Source organism: Felis catus, chromosome D2, assembly GCF_018350175.1.
Source record: "Felis catus isolate Fca126 chromosome D2, F.catus_Fca126_mat1.0, whole genome shotgun sequence".
Taxonomy (NCBI): Eukaryota; Metazoa; Chordata; class Mammalia; order Carnivora; family Felidae; genus Felis; species Felis catus.
In genome coordinates, this window is record NC_058378.1 from 87,827,707 (window position 1) to 87,846,090 (window position 18,384).

Consider the following 18,384-nt stretch of genomic DNA (forward strand, 5'->3'; position numbering starts at 1 on the left):
GACTCCCTCCATAGCTCCTTGGGCGCTGGAAGATAAAGGCCAGGACTGGGCTGGGTGAGGACGTTTCCTGTGGCCCGAGCCTGGGGGCAGGAGCGCCTGAGCCCCCGGGGCAAGCCAGAGCGCCTGGGGCTTTAGGTCGGTGCCTGGCCCTTCGACGCCAAGGGACTGGGGACTGCCGCTGGGGCAGCGGCCTGGGGTTGTGACAGTTCCCTGCTTGAGCAGCGGAAGGTCTGGAACGGAGCTCCGGGGACCGGGGCCGCGCAGACGGAGCGGGCTTCATCTCCTCCTCCGACCCAGGGACGTGCCCACGACGGAGCGCTCTCAGCCAGCTTGCCGGGTCCTCCAACTCTATCATGGTGCAGAGCGGGGCGGGGGGCTCGGGGTCAGCCTGCCGCCTCCTGTGGGCGGTCCCCGGGCGCCCTCCCGGTCCGGGCGGGGCCTCCTGCGCCCCCGTCGAGAGTCGCGGTTCATCCATGTCCTGTGGGAGAGAAAAGGAGACGCGCTCAAAGTCGTCCGCAGCAGGCTGTGGAGGCAGGTGCTAAGTGTCCCGCCGCTTAAATTGCTTGGCTCGGGACCACTTCCTAGCACAGCAACGTGTTGGTGCAAGTGAGAGCGGGTTAGGAAACCAGCACCGACCGCGCCGCTTTACTCAACAGAGGTACACGCACCCCTCCGAATTCCCTCGCACCCTCGACACTGGACGCCGAGCACCCCGGGCCCCCGTGGACCCCTGTCCCATTCTGCCGGCACCTCCCGCGGCAGGAGCCGCGCGGCGCACCTGCACCTGCCAGGCTCGCCTCAGCTTCCAGCACACGCCAGCGGATGGGGCCGTCAGCCGCGGTTTTGCAAATCCTCTCAGAGTCCTTGACGGTTCTTTCTGCCAAGCGCAAATATTGATCTATAGTCCACTTGTATTTGCAGAGTGCGCACGGGTCAGGGCAGAGGACGCCCCCACCGCGGCCTTGAGAGAGCAGCCCTGTCCACGTGCCCAGGTCCCAGGCGCAGAAACACGGAACTGTCTCTAAGTTTCCGTGTGAGGTCCCTAAATCATGCCAACGCTTTTTTTTTTTTTTTTTTTTTTTTTTTTTTTTTTTTTTTTTTAGCGGGGCAGAAGATGAAAAGCAGGGAATTTCTGTTGTGGAAAGAAAAGTAAACTTGTTCCAAAACAGATGTACTGGAGTTATTTTACAGGGCAATGGATATGGCGACATCACCCAAAGTCAAGTGGGGGAAAAGAGGAACCGAGGGCGGAGGCTGGACCACACTGTGACCTCCACACAGCACCGAGGCCCCGCTGGGCGGGACACTGCTTTCCTGACCGGAATCGCCAACAAGTCCCACCTGAGGGCAGCAGGGGAGGTCGCTACACAGTTTCCTCTGTGTGAGCCCAGTGCGGTTCACCTGCCTGGGGAGGGAAGGAGGGAAGTAACACCACTCCCTCCTCTCCCTGAACTTCTGACCAGTGTCCACATAAGCGGTGGTCAGGGGGCCTCAAAGTCTGTCCCTGGCAGGCACCTGAGGACAGTGATGCCCGCCTGCCCCCCCTGCTGCTGCCAAGTGCCTTTGGGGAGAAGTTTGCCATCAAGGGCGGCCTCCTGCATCTGCACTGACCCAGGAAAGAGAGCAGGGCCCAGGTTTCCTGGAAAACATACTTAGTTCTGCTTCTTGGGATGAAGGGATAGGCCTGAGGCCAATGGTCCAGTCTACCTAGTGCAGGGGCAGCCTTCCAGAGGAGCACCTCCATTAGCTGTGCAGCTGCCTCGCTTCAAACCCATGCTTCCAAATTCACTAATGGTGTAGCCCTGAGCAAGCTACTGGATCACTCTCTGCCTCTGTTGGACATCTGTGAAAGGACAATAGCAGCTGCCTGCCAGAATTATTGTGTGATCAATGAGAGGATTGAGAAAAACTCTGAACACGGTCCACAAAGACAACATGGAGGCTCCTGGGAGCCACACTCTGTTTTGTGCCCTGAAGATTTCCCTTTTGGTTAGAATGGTATTTGGCACAGAGTAGGGACCTGATACATACCTGTTGAATAAATGACCAGTATTCCCCTTTTCCTCTGGTTTAAGCAGGCACCTGCTTCAGCTGGAGTCAGAGCACCTCCAGAAAGCCCAACTTGGAGAAGCTCTAATTGCCGGTGCCACACGGCAAGGAACTGCCGTAAGATTTCCCATTGTACAGAGTGGCTTTTGATGAACCAGTACAAGGTTGGAGAGCACCTTTCAAGGACAGAGCCTTGGACTGTTACTCTGTACCAGGGCCCCATGAGTGTGTTCTCACACTGTGGGCTCCAAGGTTCCATGTGCACAAGTACCGTTCACATAGAGACACTCTATTATTTTGAAAGCATTTCAGATGCCATCCTCACTTGGACTCCAGAGGTGGACGACACTTCAGTAAAAAGAGGGGGGCTTCAGGACAACCCCTGATATTATCCCATAATGCATGCTGTCTGATGGGAGCCAGTTCCTGCCAACCCAGACTCAGCATCATTCGTTGTCTGTGTGTGTCGGTGGTCAACAGCGGGGGCTGGGCTGCTGCAGGGGACTGGAGCCAGCCCCTGATGCACAGCCAAAGGGCAGGCAGGAGCTGAGTCCTGAGGTTTCTTCACAAGATGCTGGAGCTGCTCTGTTGAAAGCATCTTTTCAAGGAATATCTATCTATTAATCACCTAGCTATGAAGAAAATCCAGAAAGGGGCACCTGGGTGGCTCAGTGGGTTAAGCGTCCAAGTCTTGATTTTGGCTCAGGTCATGATCTCAAGGTTCATGAGTTCCAGCCCCATGTCAGGCTATGTGCTGACATCCCAGAGCCCGCTAGGGATTCTCTGTTTCCCTCTAGTTGTGGTCTTCCCATGCTCTCTGTCTCAAAATAAATACACATAAAATAAAACAAAGAAAATCCAGAAAGCTATTCCAACAAATCTGTGCTAAGCAATACAGCAAAAACAGAAGCTATTAAAAAAAAGATAGACATATCTGATTGTATTAAAGTTTCACATTTTTGTAGCGCAAATTTCACTACAAGCATAAAGCAACAACACCGGGAAGTTTGCACATATACACTCACGTGATAGGCAAATACTTAATGCCTTTACATGTGGAGAACACATACAATCTGTAGAAAAAAGACTAGAGAAAGGTGGACAAAGAAAATGAACAGGTAGTCAATAAATAAGAAAATTCAAATTATTATATTTTAAAGATAGTAAACCGGCAGAACCAACAATCTCACTTTGGGAGCGTGTCCTGTGGAAATAGAAATAACGCTCACCTACTCTAGCGGGCACATGGGACGTGCCAACAAGAGTGTGCAGATGGAGACACTGCAGTGACTGAAGACCCACGGAAGCAGGGATGTGGGGAACCAGGGAGCACATGCAGGGCCGGGAGAAAGGGGGTGCTCTAGCCTTCTAGAAAGTAATCTGGCAGAACCTTCTCCAGGGAAAATGATACACACCCTTTGATCCAATTATTCCTGTTTTGGGAACCACAGGAATAGAAACAACAGAAGATTAAAATATATGTGAAAGAACCCTCAAGGCAGCATCCTTTACTGGGGGTAAAAAGCAAACAAAAACACCTGGAATCAACACAAAGGCACCTTCTGGGGAATGACTTAGCAAGTGTGGTGTATGTTGATGCGTGATGCAAAAATGAGCAAACCTTTTGGAATCTCTAAAAAGAAGAAAGAGCTTTATTCCTTGAGCCCAAGTGAGGATGGCTGCCTGGGAACATGCTCTTCACAGAGAGGAGGAGGGTGCGGGGGAAGGACATCCGGTCCAGGGTTGTCCAGGGTTGGACGCATTGTTTACAGAAAAGGTCACAAGCCATCAGACAAAGGACATTTCAGAAAGCTGCAGACCTCATCTTCAGCCTCTAATGTGTGCTGGGCTGTAGGGCTTTAATTTTGTGGCAACAAGGGAGGTTTCTTCCTTTTGCTTATCTTTGTGTGTGGGATGTTCCTTCTTGGTTATATTTTAAACAAAGCAGATATACAAAGCGTGCTGGGGCAGAAATAGACCCACGCGTGGAGTTTTTGCAGAGTCATTTTGACCCTGGTCAATGTTCAAGTATACCTCTCCTGGGAGCCCAGAGCAGGGCCCACAAACATTAAAGTTGAGAATTTCTTTATATTATCATGTATCACATCTTGGAATATTATGCAGCATTTAAAAGGTATGACCAGAATTGGGGTGCCTAAGTGGCTCAGTTGGTTCAGCGTCTGACTCTTGATTTGGGCTCAGGTCATGCTCCCAGAGTCATGGGATCAAGCCCCACGTGTGGCCCCACACTGAGCATGGAGCCTGCTTAGGATTCTTTCTCTCTCTCCCTCTGCCCCATTCCCCAGCTCATGCATTCTCTCTCTCTCTGTCTCTCTCTCTTTCTCTCTCTCTTAAAAGAAAGAGATGGGGCGCCTGGGTGGCTCAGTCGGTTAAGCATCCGACTTCGGCTCAGGTCATGATCTCATGGTCCGTGAGTTCGAGCCCTGCGTCGGGCTCTGTGCTGACAGCTCAGAGCCTGGAGCCTGCTTCGGATTCTGTGTCTCCCTCTCTCTCTGACCCTCCCCCATTCATGCTCTGTCTCTCTCTGTCTCAAAAATAAATAAAACATTAAACAAAAAGAAAAGAATGACCAGAATCTATGTCTACTGATTTCTAGGAGGATGCCCAAGAAATATTGGTGAGGGAATAAAAATCAAGTAGGCTAGTGGTATAGCAGGGCCCTGTTTTGTATAGTCCAGTGGCACTGGAACCCCCCCACCTCCCGCCCACTTCTGTGTTTCTGTATGTGCAGCCAACAGGCGCAATGTGTGTCTGGCTGCTGACCCCGGGGAGTTTGCAAGGGTGAGTTCGGAGGAGAGGTAGTAACTTTCCTCACATACCTTTGCATCGTTCCCACACTTAAAATGAGGATTTAGCTTAAAAAAACAAACTTTAATTTATAATGCCATAAGTGAGTAAATGGCAATTATTTTTCATGTAAAACGTTGTCTTAACTATCCTGACATCAAATCTGACAAACTGATATATGCTTGGGGGATATGCCCAGTAAGTAAACGTGTTTATTGTTTGGGTAGATGAAGATGTTGTTGCCTTTTTTGAAAACTGACTACATCATGAAGATCTTGAAAAGTCAATAAGGTAAATACCCCGTTAGCAAAATGGGCAAATGACAGTTCAAACATTACAAATGGACCATTAACCTAAAAATACTAATCTCGTGCAATCTTGTTGATAACCAAATAGATGCCAGTTAAAATGAGGAAGCAGCCTGCCATGGGATGGAAGCAGGAAGAGGGTAGGGAAGGGTGAGAGATCCTGAGACAGAAGATGCAGGGGGTTGTAAAGTGCGCTGCGTCTGCCCAGCGGGAGGCACGAAGAAGCTGGACCCCATCCTGGGGGCCAAAGTGAAGTGAACACCAGCCCATTGTCCTGAACTCCATGGTCTCTGTCCAAACACAGTGACCCTTCAAAGTTAATGTACAATCTCCACTTGCGACATGACAGAAGGAAAGGTCAGTGTGGTGAGAGTGCAGGAGAGGCTGGGAGCTGATGGTGCAGGTGAGTGTACAGAAGAGGTGGGAAGGGCATTGCAAGCAGGGGGAAGGGCAGGGGGGAGATGCCCTTGAGGCTACATCACGCGTGCTGTCCTTGTAGCTGAGCGCTGGGAGGCCCCGTAGGGCAGGCTAGGAGGGTCTTGGAAGTCTTTCTAAGGGTTTTGGATTTTACCCTCTGCCCTCTTCCCATCTCCGAGGGGGCTCCTTCCTGCCTGCTCCTGTGTCTTCAGATCTCCAACAGGGTTTTTCAGCAGGGGAATGACCTGGCCTGATCTGTGCCTTTAAAAGAGATTCTGACTGCTGTGTCTTAAATGGATTGAACCGGCTGGTGCAGGGGCCCAGTGGGAAGGGAGAAGAAGGTGCTGCAGGTGGAGGAACCACCGATGCCCAAGATGGAGGAGATAGAGTGGGATGTGATTTGGAAGAAGAGGGAGTCAGGGGATCCAGTTAAAGACCCTCTTCCACCTGCCAGGGCTGTGTGAGCTAGAGCAGGACTCAGTCTGTGGCCACTAAGAGACACCCAGATTTTCCCTTGTGGATTAGGTGTGTGTGGGGGGGGGTGACAAAAAAGGGACAAAGATGAACCCTGTTGGGGACGGTGTAGAGTCTGAGTAAAGTGGCTTTAAGGATGCCAAACCCATTACATTTCTAAACGTGGTGCGGGAGCATGTGGGTCTCCTGTACACTTGATCTGCAATCACAACCAACCGTCTTCAACAGCAGATGCCAACAGTGGCTGGCGTTCTGAGTGCCAGCTCAACAGCCCACACAGGGGAGTGACATGGCTCTGTTGGGTCTGCCCACCCTCCTGGTGGCTTGTGCGGCTTTCCTGATGTTCGACTCTGTGGAGAAGACGAGGCACTCACAGGCTTATGCTCCCACCTGGCCCTCGTCCCCTTCCCATCATTGGGAATATGCTGCAGGTGAAACTGTGGGACATGCCACCTCTCTATCCAGGGTAAGACCCCTGAGGTATGGCCAGCTGTACTCTGGGTTGCTACAGGTACTGGGCTGAGATTTCTCAGCTAGTGTTGGGGACGTTTTTGTCTCTTTCAGTTGTGCTAGAATATCCTACTTTTTGTTTATTTGATCCTCTTGAAAAGACCACGAGGGGTGACCCCTCCAAACTGGCTCCACTCTTAACTAGTGGTGGTGTCTTAAGTCATTCACCTGGCTCTCTAAGCCCTCTTTAATGGTCTCTCACATGAGAGGGCCCTGCCAGCTTTGATTCTGACTGACATGTGACCTTAAAATATGGGGCATCTGTGGAGTGAGGAGTATGTCCATGGCACGGTGTGGTCATTGCCAAAAGTGCACCACATTGTCATGACTCAAAGTGCCCACCACCTATCCAGCTTTCTGGCTGCACCTGTGAGATCTCAAGGTCAGCTCTGCTGAGACCTGCTATATCCTTGTCCTTTGTCAGTCCAGTGCGTGTAGACTCAGACACAAAGATCAAGGGCATCTACTCGGGAAGGGTGATCAGGGTCCTCAGACAGGGGTGGATTTTGACCTGAGTGAGGGAGGGGGTGTGAGTGGATGTGTCCTAGGCTGCCTTGTGGTCTAGAAGCTTTTGCAGGGCCCTCATGGAGTCCCCGGCTCTGGTCATGAAGAGACTGACTGTGGGCATTCAGTGGTGCCCAACGGAGTGTCTCCACTCTCTGCCACCCACCTGGGCACCTTCTTGTCCCAGCGTGGCCGGGATTCCAGTCATGTGCTTCTTTCCCTGGCATCAGGTCTGCTCCCCTCGCTCCCTGCCCAGAGTCTGTGCTTCTGCAGGGCCATGCTTTGAGGACACAGGTGGCCCTACTCCCTGGTCCCTGACCTCTTGGGCCCCTTCATGCCATCTGCAGCCCCAGGATGTCCCCTCCTGCCCTTCTCCCACTCTCCTAGAGGACTCTTTCCTGCCTGCTCCTATTTTTTCAAATCTCCAACAATATCCCCTCCGACTGCCATGACGTGCTCACTCCTATTTCTCTGAGAAACACGGCCATCAGAGAGAATGTTCTGCAGCTCCCAGGCCAGCAGCCCAGGACTCCACAGGACTTGCAAGCTCATGGGCACTTTGCACTGATGGGCTCAAAGCTGTGCCTCTGCTCCCACCACCTCTCCCAGCTTCCCTGTGTCAAGAAGGGCTAGATGTGTTCCCATAGCTGCTCCAACCAGAGGCCAAGAATCATCCCAACCACCCTCTCCCACCATGTCCCAGCAAACCCCTCACTCTACCTTGAGAAGACACTGGGAATCCAGCCTTCTCTCGGTATCTTGATGAATCCACCAGCTTCCTGCCCACAGATGCCCCTCCTTCCACTCTGTCCATGCTCCACACAGGGAGACCCTGGGGGGCCCACTCCCTCAGCAGCCAGTGCCCCTGTCTGACATACAGAGGAGACCTCACGGGACCTGCCCTCTCACCCTCCACCCTGCTTCTCATGCCCTCCTGCCCTTGGCTGCACATGGTGGCCGCTGGCCTCCTCACCCCTTCCCAACCTGGGCACTCTCAGTTCTCAGGGCTTTGAGGGTCCCTCTGCAGGGACTGCTCCCACAGATATCCCCCTTGCCTGCATCCCCTCCTTTCTTGGTGTTCAAATGCTGCCTTCCCAAGGAGACCCTCCCCAGCGACCTTCTCTCAAGGACCAGATCACCTCCCAGCTTGCTGCCCCTCCTCACTGGTGTGTCCTGTCCCCCACCCCAGGTGGGTGTGGCCCCCAATCTGTAGCCCCGAGTCTTGGCTGGGACACATTGAAGGGGAGGGAGCTGGCCAGGCGTTGGGGCTGCTGAGAGGGACTGTCTTCACCTCTACTGTTCCTGTGCCTCTGGGACCCAGGGCAGGGGCTCAGGTGCCCTGTGCCACTCTCCCCACCTGGTTGAGCAATATGGCCCCATGTACTCGCTGCATCCCATTGTTGTGCTACATGGACACCAGGCCCTGAAGGATGCCCTGTGCAGTCAGACGGTCAGCTTCGGAGGCAGAGGGAGGTTCCCCATCCTGGATGCTGCCCTCAGAGGCTGTGGTATGTTTCCCTCCAGAGCACTGGCCAGCCTGCCTCCCTTCGGGCCTCACATGTGCCCATTTCTGTGGTTCACAGGCCTTCCTGGGGCTAGAGAGCTGGGGGTGTGGCAGGCACCTCACTTACTCCATCACGGCCTTGCCCCCACCCCCCCACGACACCCAAACCTGCCTGCTTTTTCTCTCCCTCTGTTCTCCTCCATGTCTTGTTCCAGAATAGGTGGCTTTTTGAGGAGAAGGGGGTTGTAGGGTGGAAGAGTGTCACATGGGTGATTTGTGCAAGTTACTCAGACTCTCTGAGCGATAGGTCTTCATTTTTAGAAGGGCTAAAATGTCTACTTTCTTGCAGAGTTGCTGTGCTGATGGACGGTAGGTACTGCTGGGTTTTCTTGGGCCAAAGTGTTCATTTCTCGAGAAGCCCTGCAGTGCACAAGAGGAGGGGGGAGCGCACTCCTTTTGTGTTTCATGGGAGCACCACCTTGGAGTGAGCAAGGGGGAGTGTGGGTATTTTCTGAGTCCCGATACCCCGAGGAGTGTCCTCCCTTTGCCCTCATGGCCATCTGGCGGCTTGTGAGTAGAAGACTTGAACTGGACATCCAGCTGCTGCATTTTGTGTCCTAGGTTAGGGGCCTTGGTGTCCATTCTGTCCATTCTGTCCCACTGCTGTCTCTTTGTTTCTATAATAGGAGAGATTTCCTTGACCTCTCTCAGGTCACCGGCTCAGTCTTAAGCCCCGTCTCGATTGCTCAGGGAACCCTTGAACCACTTTGCACAACAGTTGATATGACCTTTTGTGGCGTTAGTTTGAAGTCACAAATGTACAGTTCAGGGGGGGACTACACAGCAAACACACATGTGCAACCACCACTCGGATCAAGGAACAAGAACCTCAGCACCACGTAAGCCTTCTCTTGCCCTCTCCGCGATCATTTCTCTCTGCCTTTCCCCAGAGGTACCACATGTTCTGATATCTAATGGCAGCGTGTTATTTTCCTGGTTTTGAACTATGGAGACGTGGCATCATACAGCAGGTTCTCTGTAGGACATGGTCTGTGCCCTTCAAAAGTGTGCTTCTGGCTGCATCCATGTTGTGCTTGATGCACTCGTCCATTTCTGTTCCTGTGTAGCACTCCACTGTTTGGGTATCATTTACCTTTTCTGCTGATGGTGGACATCTGGGCTGTGTTCAGTTTGGGGTCATGACGGATGATGCTACCAGGGACACACCTGAGCGCATCTCCTGTGTTGATTAAGCACTATCTACTAAGGCAGAAAATACACAAGCTGTGATAGGTCATATTATCCCTATGTCTGTATCCAAACAATGAAGATTAGGGGCCCTGTGACTATTGGAATCATATTACTTCTGCCCAAAATACGTCCTTTAATATTTATTTAATGCAGTCTTCTCTTGACAAATTCTTTCAGATTACAGTGGCCTCAACATGCCTTAAATTCTTCTTCATTTTTTAAAAATGGTTATTTATTTTTTTGACAGAGAGAGAGAGAGAGAGAGACAGAACAAGAGCGGGGGAGGGACAGAGAGAGAGGGAGACACAGAATCCAAAGCAGGCTCCAGGCTCTGAGCTGTCAGCACAGAGCCCGACGCGGGGCTCGAACCCACCAACTGTGAGATCATGACCTGAACTGAAGTCAGACACCTAACCGACTGCACCCTCCAGGCGCCCCACATTCTTCTTCATTTTTGAAAATTGTTTCAAATGATACAGAAATCTCGGTCAGTGGTGATTGTCCTTTAACGATGTCATTCTTCGTGTCTGACGTGCATTCTATCTGTTGCAAAATTACAGTTCATAGTGTCATCCTTTTGAGGGTGATGTGTATTTTGCCTCCACCCCCACCCCTGGCTGCTTGTAGGGTTATTTCTTTTTATCATCATCAATTTTATTCAGAGGTGACTAAATTTGGTTTTGTGTGTATTGATCCTATTTCTGCATTTTAAAGAGTAAGTGCTGGTTTGAGAAAGTTCTGCCATCATTCAGCCAAGCATTTCCTCCATGACATTTTTTCCCTGCTACCCTCAGATCATACATGTTATCCGAATACTTCCTTAAATTCTTTCGGGGTTTCGAATCCCTCAACTTCTGCTGTTCGGCCTAGACTAGGCTGTCAGCTCACAAGTCCCGTCTTTGGTTGTGTGTAAACACTGAGTGTTTCACTTCAGTTATTCTGTTTTTCAATTTGAAAAGCTTGATGTGGTTCTTTGATTAGTTTTCAGATCTCTGACAAACTCTTAATGTTTTTAAGTCTGACCTGTTCAGCAGTTGTAATGTCCCTGATGTTGCCACTGGATGGAGCCCCAGGCAGCTGATTTCTGTGACCTGCGCTCTCTAGGTTGTTACTAATTTTGTATTAGGTTCCAGACACTTTATGCAAAAACTTGTGGCGGTAGTTTCAGGTTTTAACAACAGCCCCTTCCCACCGAGAGGATTTCCTGCTTCCTCGGGGCAGGTGAGGAAGAGCACCACCAGTGTTCTAGGGCCTCACTGGCAGCTGGTCAGAAGCTGGGCTGCCGACCCCGCTGGGCTGGTCCGTCTCCAGCAGACCCTCAGTGCCGGCTGCAACCCCAGTCCTTTACTGCAGATGCCCTCCTTGGCAGGCTTGACTCTTGCTTCTGGGACCTTCCCAGTGTTTAGTAGCTCTGCTGGGGTTTTGTGTCTCACCTGTGCTTCTGTGGGAAAGCAAGCCCAAGTTCCTTGTTCCCTTCTTGGCTCTGGTTCTCATGAACCATATGTACATTTGTGCAGCATCTCAGCAGAACAGATTGATCAGAATCACCTAGACCGTCACTGTGAGAAGACGCGACATCAATTTTTAACTCTTACCAACTCTTCTGTCCCGATTGCTTCTTTTATCTCTGCTTATTATTTTGCTTGTGGTGCCAAGATCCTGTCGAATCAGTCTGGAGACATTAATCTGAACACTTTAAGTTATCGGAAATATCTTTGTTTCCCCGTTAATAGATATGGGTAGCTGGCGTGAGCTCACCTGCTCTTATGCAGGTGTTTTTTGGCAAGCCTGTGGTGAAGTTGGTGGGACTGACGTCTGATCTGTGCGGCCGGAGGTGAGATGTCTCCTGATGGGGCTTTTGTGTAGGACACAGGGAGAGAAGCAGCCCGTCAGGTTGGGGCAGGAGCCAAACTGGGATGTGTCTGAAGGTGAAGTCCTTCAGATGAGCTCCCTCCAGGGAAGAACTGATAGTCAATGGACTTTTGAAAATCGACTTTCTAACATTAGCTCCAGGTAGATGCTGCTGCTTGTCTGTAGAAGGGGAAACGTTCCTGACGTTCTGATCCTCTGAAAGCAGTTCTCAAGGAAGTCCCCGTACTATCAAGTGCCCATCACGTGCCAGGGCCCCTCTGCCTGCCCTCTGGTGACCAGACTCCTGTCCTTGGCTTCTCCCTCAGGACTTGCGTCCAGCCATGGCAAAGCGGTGGAAGCAAATGTGTCGTTTTCCTCTCATGACCCTGTGGAACTTTGGGACGGGCAGGAGGAGCATCGAGGGCCGTGTCCGGGAGGAAGCCCAGCACCTGGTGCGGGTCCTCACACAGACAGAGGGTGGGTTTGCATCTGGTGGGAAGTTAGGGTTACCTCCCTATGCTTCCCTGAGCCCCGGCACCACCCTGCTGGAACCATCTTCCCTCATTTTTATTTGGAAAGTGTAGACCACTCATGAAAGTTTTCCTTGAGTTTGGTAATCGTCCCTCCTACCAGCTGAGCCCATGGACCCTGCTGCATCCTGGCTGGCTCTCCCTGCAACACAATCTGCTTCATCCTCTTTAAGGAGCACGTCAACTATCAAGACGAGGAGTTCCTGAATCGGACTGGGTTGTTGAATGAAAACGTTTCCATAGTAAGCTCTTTCTGGGCCCAGGTAAAGCCAATTGTCTCTGCTTGTTGGATTACCTGCCACTGGTGCCAGGGGTGAACCTGCGTGCAGAGTCCCACCGTGGGCAACAGGGAAGCAGCGGCCCAGGGTGCACCTGAGATGATGGAGGGCAGCTGTGGAAAAGTGATAGGGCCACTTACGTAACATAGCTGAAAGCCCGTTGGAGAGGCAGTCAGGCTGCCCTCTGCCAACACATCTCTTCTGACGTGCCCGCGGAGGCTGCAGCCCACCCGGGGTCCTGCAGCCAGAAATGGGAAGGGGCTGCAGAGGGTAGGATCCCCCTTAACAGAGATGCTTCAATGCCTCACAACCTGTCTTCGCTTTTGAGTCCTGGAGGCGGAAGGAAGGGTGTGGCTTTTCCCTACAATTTGTGGCCATTGCTCAGTCACTATCTTCCTGGGAGACACCAGAATATTTTTAAAACACTCAGAATATAAGAAATTTCATTTTGGAGAGAGTAGTACAGCATCAAGGGGCTCTGGAGTCTGAGCGGCCCTGGGACTACGTCGACCGCTTCCTCAACATTTTGGAGGAGGTGTGTGTGGCAGACCCCCCGTGCTGCATGGGCGGCTGCGTGGCCCTCATTGCATAGATGTTGCCTGGGCTCCGTGCACGCAGGTCCAGGTCTGATGCCCCCTGTCTGGAAGACCCCAGGCCTCCATGGTGTGTTTCCCCACCGCTGGGCTGACATGTGGAGCGCGTACCTTTCCCTCATTAACTGCCTGATGGTTCAGTGTTTACTCAGCACTTGCTAGGCAAAGTGACCTGACTGAGACCATCCCTCCTGCCCCCCCCAGGAGCCCATGGACCATCACAGAACTGCAGGTAAAGTGGCTGGTATTCAGGGTGACGGTTGGAACCATTGCTACTTTGGGAGCACAGGTCGCCTGTCTCTAATCCCTGGACAGAGCCCACCATGGGACAAAGAATAAGGGCCTGGTGGCTAACGTGTGTGTGTGTGCGTGTGTTTATGCACAAGTGGGCCCTGTTTTTACCTTTTCTTCAAGACTACGTCCAAAGCACAACATCTTAAAATATATTTTCCACTATGCAAGATGTTACAACTATTAACCTCTTTGCCGATTACAAATTAGGCATCAAGTGAAAATCACTTAGGCAAAAAAAAAAAAAAAAAGGCATAAAATAACCATTCATATACGCCATAAACATTCCACCTCCTAAGGACTTATTATCCTTTCTAACCCACATCTGTGTGTGTCTAATAGAGGACTTATGATGAAATCATGTAACTGATTACTCCACTACCTACAGGGAAATCTACAGGGAAACCGACCCATATTCTGAATTTAATGTTGAGAACCTAGCAGCTGTTGGCTCTAACCTGTTCAGTGCTGGACAGGAGACGGTCAGCAGCACACTGTGGCTGGCCCTGCCAATCCGGCTGAAGCACCCAGAGGTGGAAGGTGAGTGAGGCGCTCCTGGGTGGGGGCGGACACGGGGGAAGAAGACAGCCCTCCTGGTGCTTCAGCACAGCTAGTTCTTTTCATGTTCTGGCTTTCCCTGATTTCCAAGTTAACTAACACAGGCCTAGCCTATGAAAATTGGAAAGTATAGAAAATGACGAAGACAAATTTTAAAAATTCACTAGTAGTCCTATCATTCAGATAAAAGTTTATACTTCCATTTGCATGGTCTCCAGCCTCCCCTCTTTCTGTGTGTGTATGCACATGTTGCACACAATTGGAATTTCACAGCACTGAACTTTATTTTTCCACCTAGTAGTAAATTATGGACTCGTTCACACATTATTAGGTGTTCTTACAAAATATTATTTCAAATTAGCATGCAATTTTTTATACTGAGGGATACCATAATTTATTTATTATTTTGAGAGGTTTAATTGTTTTACATTTTTTGCTATCACACATAATTTGAAAAAGATCATTGTACCAAAAATTTATAAGTGCACTTGATTGTGGATTTAGGTTAAATTTTTAGAAACTGACTTGCTATGTTAACAGCAAAGAATAACTTAAATAAGTTTGGATCATTGTTCCCAAACTTTGATGTGTCTTTGGAGACCCCTGCACATACTGTCCTACACAAGCAGGCAACAAATAAACTGGGATGTTTCATGACAATGGAGATGAAATATCACAAGTAAGTTTTTGAACAGTGAAAGAGGAAGGGATTGGTTTCTGAATCTCACACACGAGGGAGGCTTGTGACAGAGCCGGCATAGTGTTGCACACTGGCTGTGTGGCTCAGGACAAGCAGGTGTGCTCTCAGTTCAGTTCCCTTCCCCCTTGGTACAAAGCAACACCAAGCAAAAGCTGAGGGCCTATCTGTAGCACTTCTGTGGTTCTGTGGAGCTAGTTCATGAAATTGACATAGTTATCACTTGAAAGACTGAGGGAATCAACACTTTATTGACTTAGGAAGTTTTGTTCCAAAAAGCAGTGTGTGGTTATAGTAAAACAGTCTTGGTTGCAATCCTGGCTCCACAATCAGATAGCTTCCATCCGGATACTCGAGGTCTCTGAATTGTAGTTGTTTCCTCTAAAAACAGGAACATTAAGCCCTGCCTTAAACACCTGCATGGCTCAGTCGGCTGGGCCTCCGACTTTGGCTCAGCTCATGATCTCGTGGTTTGTGGATGTGAGCCCCACATTGGACCCTGTGCTGACAGCTCGGAGCCTGGAGCCTGCTTCGGATTCTGTGTCTCCCTCTCTCTTTGCCTCTCTCTCAAAAACAAATGAACCTTTAAAAAATTAACAACAACAACAACAACAACAACAACAACACCTGCCCTAGACATGGGTAAGGAAGGTTTCTAGCTGGCTATCTGGTACAAAGAGGCACTTGGCAAGCATTTCCCTCCATTTCTTGTAAGTGTTCAGAAAAATGGTTGCTGGAGACATCTTAGATGGTCTCTGGAGTCAGACTTCTCTGCATTATCATTGTGCAAAGATCTGTGTGGGACTGAAGGGTTGTAACTTTGCCCTCTTAGTTCTTGTGAACAACATGGGAAAGATCCAGACACTAACAGAACCGCTGTGTGGAGAACTTACAGCACATTTGCACTACAGGCCATTTCGGTCAAACCACAGCTGCAGACACAGCAAAACATACTGAAGGGATGCTTTCCTTTGCGAGTTTGTAGGATCCAGTTTCTGTCCCCAACAGCCCAGTTTGGGTTGACATTTCTGGATGGTTCACAAGTGACACTGTTTCTCATGCAGGTAGAGTCCACAAGGAAATCGACAGAGTGGTTTCCCCTGCATGAGCGACAGTGCCCGGATGCTCTACACAGACGCCGTGGTGCGTGAGGTCCAGAGATACATTAATCTCGTCCCGTCCAATCTGCCTCATGCCGTGACTCAGGACACCGAGTTCAGACAGTGCTTCACTCGTAAGGTCAGTCATCTTTTTCCTTTAAAAACTTTAAATTATGACAATTAAGCGTAGCAGCGTTCTCGCACAAAGAGACAGGTCACCGAGACTTTTCTTTCCAGGAAGCAACTTTATTCATCGTGCCGGCAGGGGCTCAGTGAGTTCATACCCCAAAAACTGAGCCCCGAGTGCAGCGGGGTGTGGCCTTTTGTACAATTTTTGCTCCTTTGCCTCCCATATATGGTAAGGTACACTCTGAATGGGCGGTCTTGTTACAGAGTCATGAGGATGTCACGTGCGGGCATATAGCCAGGTTGCCTTTCCTTGTCTTGAGGTTTTTCACCACATTCCTTAGGGAGGGGCTCTGCCACATAAGTGCCTGAGTGTTTAATTTTAAGGGAAGTATATTTCTATTAACCCCATTGGCTAACTCTGGGTAAGTACAATTTTTACCAAAAAGTCATTTGCTTTCTTTTTTTTTTTTTTAATTAAAGTTTATTTATTTATTTTGAGAAAGGGAGAGAGAAAGCAGTGCATGCATATGAGCAGGGGAAAGGCAGAGAGAGAGGGAGAGAGAGAATTCAAAGCAGGCTCCACACCATCAGCACATGAAGCTGATGCAGGGCTCTATCCCACGAACCGTGAGATCATGACTCGAGCCAAATCAAGAGTCAGATACTTAACAGACAGAGCTACCCAAGCACCCCTGTTTGTTTCCTTAAGGGGTATTTTAGGGGGCTCCTGGGTGGCTCAGTTGGTTAAGCCTCTGGCTTTAGCTCAGGTTTTGATCTCACAGTTCATGAGTTCAAGCCCTGCGTTGGGCTCTGTGCTGACAGCTCAGAGCCTGGAGCCTGTTTCAGATTCTGTGTCTCCCTCTCTCTCTCTGCCCCTCCCCCACTCATTCTCTCTCTCTCTCTCTCTCTCTCTCTCTCTCTCTCAAAAAGAATGAAAAAAACATAAATTTTTTTAAATTAAAAAAAGGCATTTTAGTAATCATGGTAAAAAAATAAACCTTTATACCTTAAGAAAGGTAGGAGAAAAAATATTTAGGACAGTTTTTATTCCAGAGATTCATAATTTCCATTATAATGTGCACTTTAAGCAGTCGTTAAATAAAACCCTACTAGAAATACTTGTGAGATAGACCTAAGGAAAATAAAAGGAATCTTGGAAAAGAGGAAGGAAGACTGAAGTCTAACAAATGATTAAATTAGAAGGTAGAGAAAGAGTAAGAGTGCAAATTCTAGAAGAGCATAAAGAGGTCATAATACCAAAAGCAGAAACTAATGATAGAAAAAAATGAGATCTAGGTTTTGGGGAAAACTATAAAAATAGCAAACCTCTAGAGAGACTGATTAAGAAAAAAAGAGTTTGAGGAAATAAATTAAATAATCAACTAAAAAACGAGAAATTTAAACAAAATTTTTTAATGTTTATTTATTTTTGAGAGAAAGAGAGACAGACAGACAGACAGACAGAATCCAAAGCAGGCTCCAGGCGCTGAGCAGTTAGCACAGAGCCTGACACAGGGCTCGAATTCACAAACAGTGAGATTGTGACCTGAGCCAAAGTTGGACGCCCAACCGGCTGAACCACCCAGGCGCCCCCCCCAAAACAGAAATTCTTATAGAAATTGGAATATGTTTGCATTTAAACAACAGTAAGATATAAAAGGAAAATCGCATGGGCAGCAAGAAGAGAATTAGAAAGAAAATGTATGCTGTGGAATTCCTTATCTTTTTATGATTAGGAACAGATGTAATGTTTTAGTGGGAAAATTTATGGTTCTAAAGGCATATGACAGAAAAGATGGGTTAGGTACATCAGCAATGGTCAAACACAAAATGCACTTTAAAGAAGGCCCATTTAAAATGGACTCAACAATTATAAGAAATACATCCCTAGGAATTAATCTAACAAAAGCTATGCAAGACAATTTTGGAGAAAATTAACAAGGTATTGAAGGGCACAAAGAAGACCTCAGTAAATGGAGATATTTTGAACATGTGAGTAGAGAAAAACCAACACCAGGATGACATTTTCCCCATATTAACCTATAAATTCATTTCAATTCAAATAAGATTTTGAACTGTGTTTCCATGGGGCACAACCAGAAGGTCTTAGATTCATAAAGAATGGAAACATGCCCCAAAAAGGGTGAAAACATGAACCCTAATTTCTGTAAACGTGAGTGTGTGTTTACCTGCACAGGGAATCTGAGAACCAAGTGCAGGCTGTCCTGGATGCCACCGGCGTCGCTGTAGCCTGTCTGTCCCAGCGCTGTGACACCGGGCCCTTACATATGGCCAGAACCAGAATCAGAGTTAAAAGGTCAGGGCAGGATTTTGAGTTCAGGGTCAGGGGTTAAATTAGGGTCATAGGTGAGGGTCAGAGTATAGGGTTGAGGATAAGATTAAGGTGCAGTTTTAAGGATCTAGAGTGCACATTGAGAGCTAGGGTTTCTTCCCACACTTGCTCTCAAGAGGTGCTCTTTGAAGCCATGTTTCTCCAGGACCCAGACTCCCTGCTGTGTAGCCAAGTTAGGA

General features: G+C 49.2%; 1 protein-coding gene across 2 annotated transcripts in view; it reads left to right on the forward strand.

Annotated features, from left to right (window-relative positions):
• LOC109496942 (zinc finger protein 883-like) overlaps positions 1 to 18,384 on the forward strand; it is a 47,889-nt gene that overhangs the window by 3,405 nt on the left and 26,100 nt on the right. The window contains exons 2-5 of one of the 2 annotated variants that reach the window (XM_045040916.1): positions 11,559 to 11,659; positions 12,003 to 13,309; positions 13,757 to 13,908; positions 15,688 to 15,862. The gene's annotated coding sequence lies outside the window, so the exon portion shown is untranslated. Of the gene's footprint in view, positions 1 to 11,558; positions 11,660 to 12,002; positions 13,310 to 13,756; positions 13,909 to 15,232; positions 15,266 to 15,687; positions 15,863 to 18,384 lie in introns of those variants that run through there. The other variant, XM_045040917.1, reaches the window with a different exon arrangement.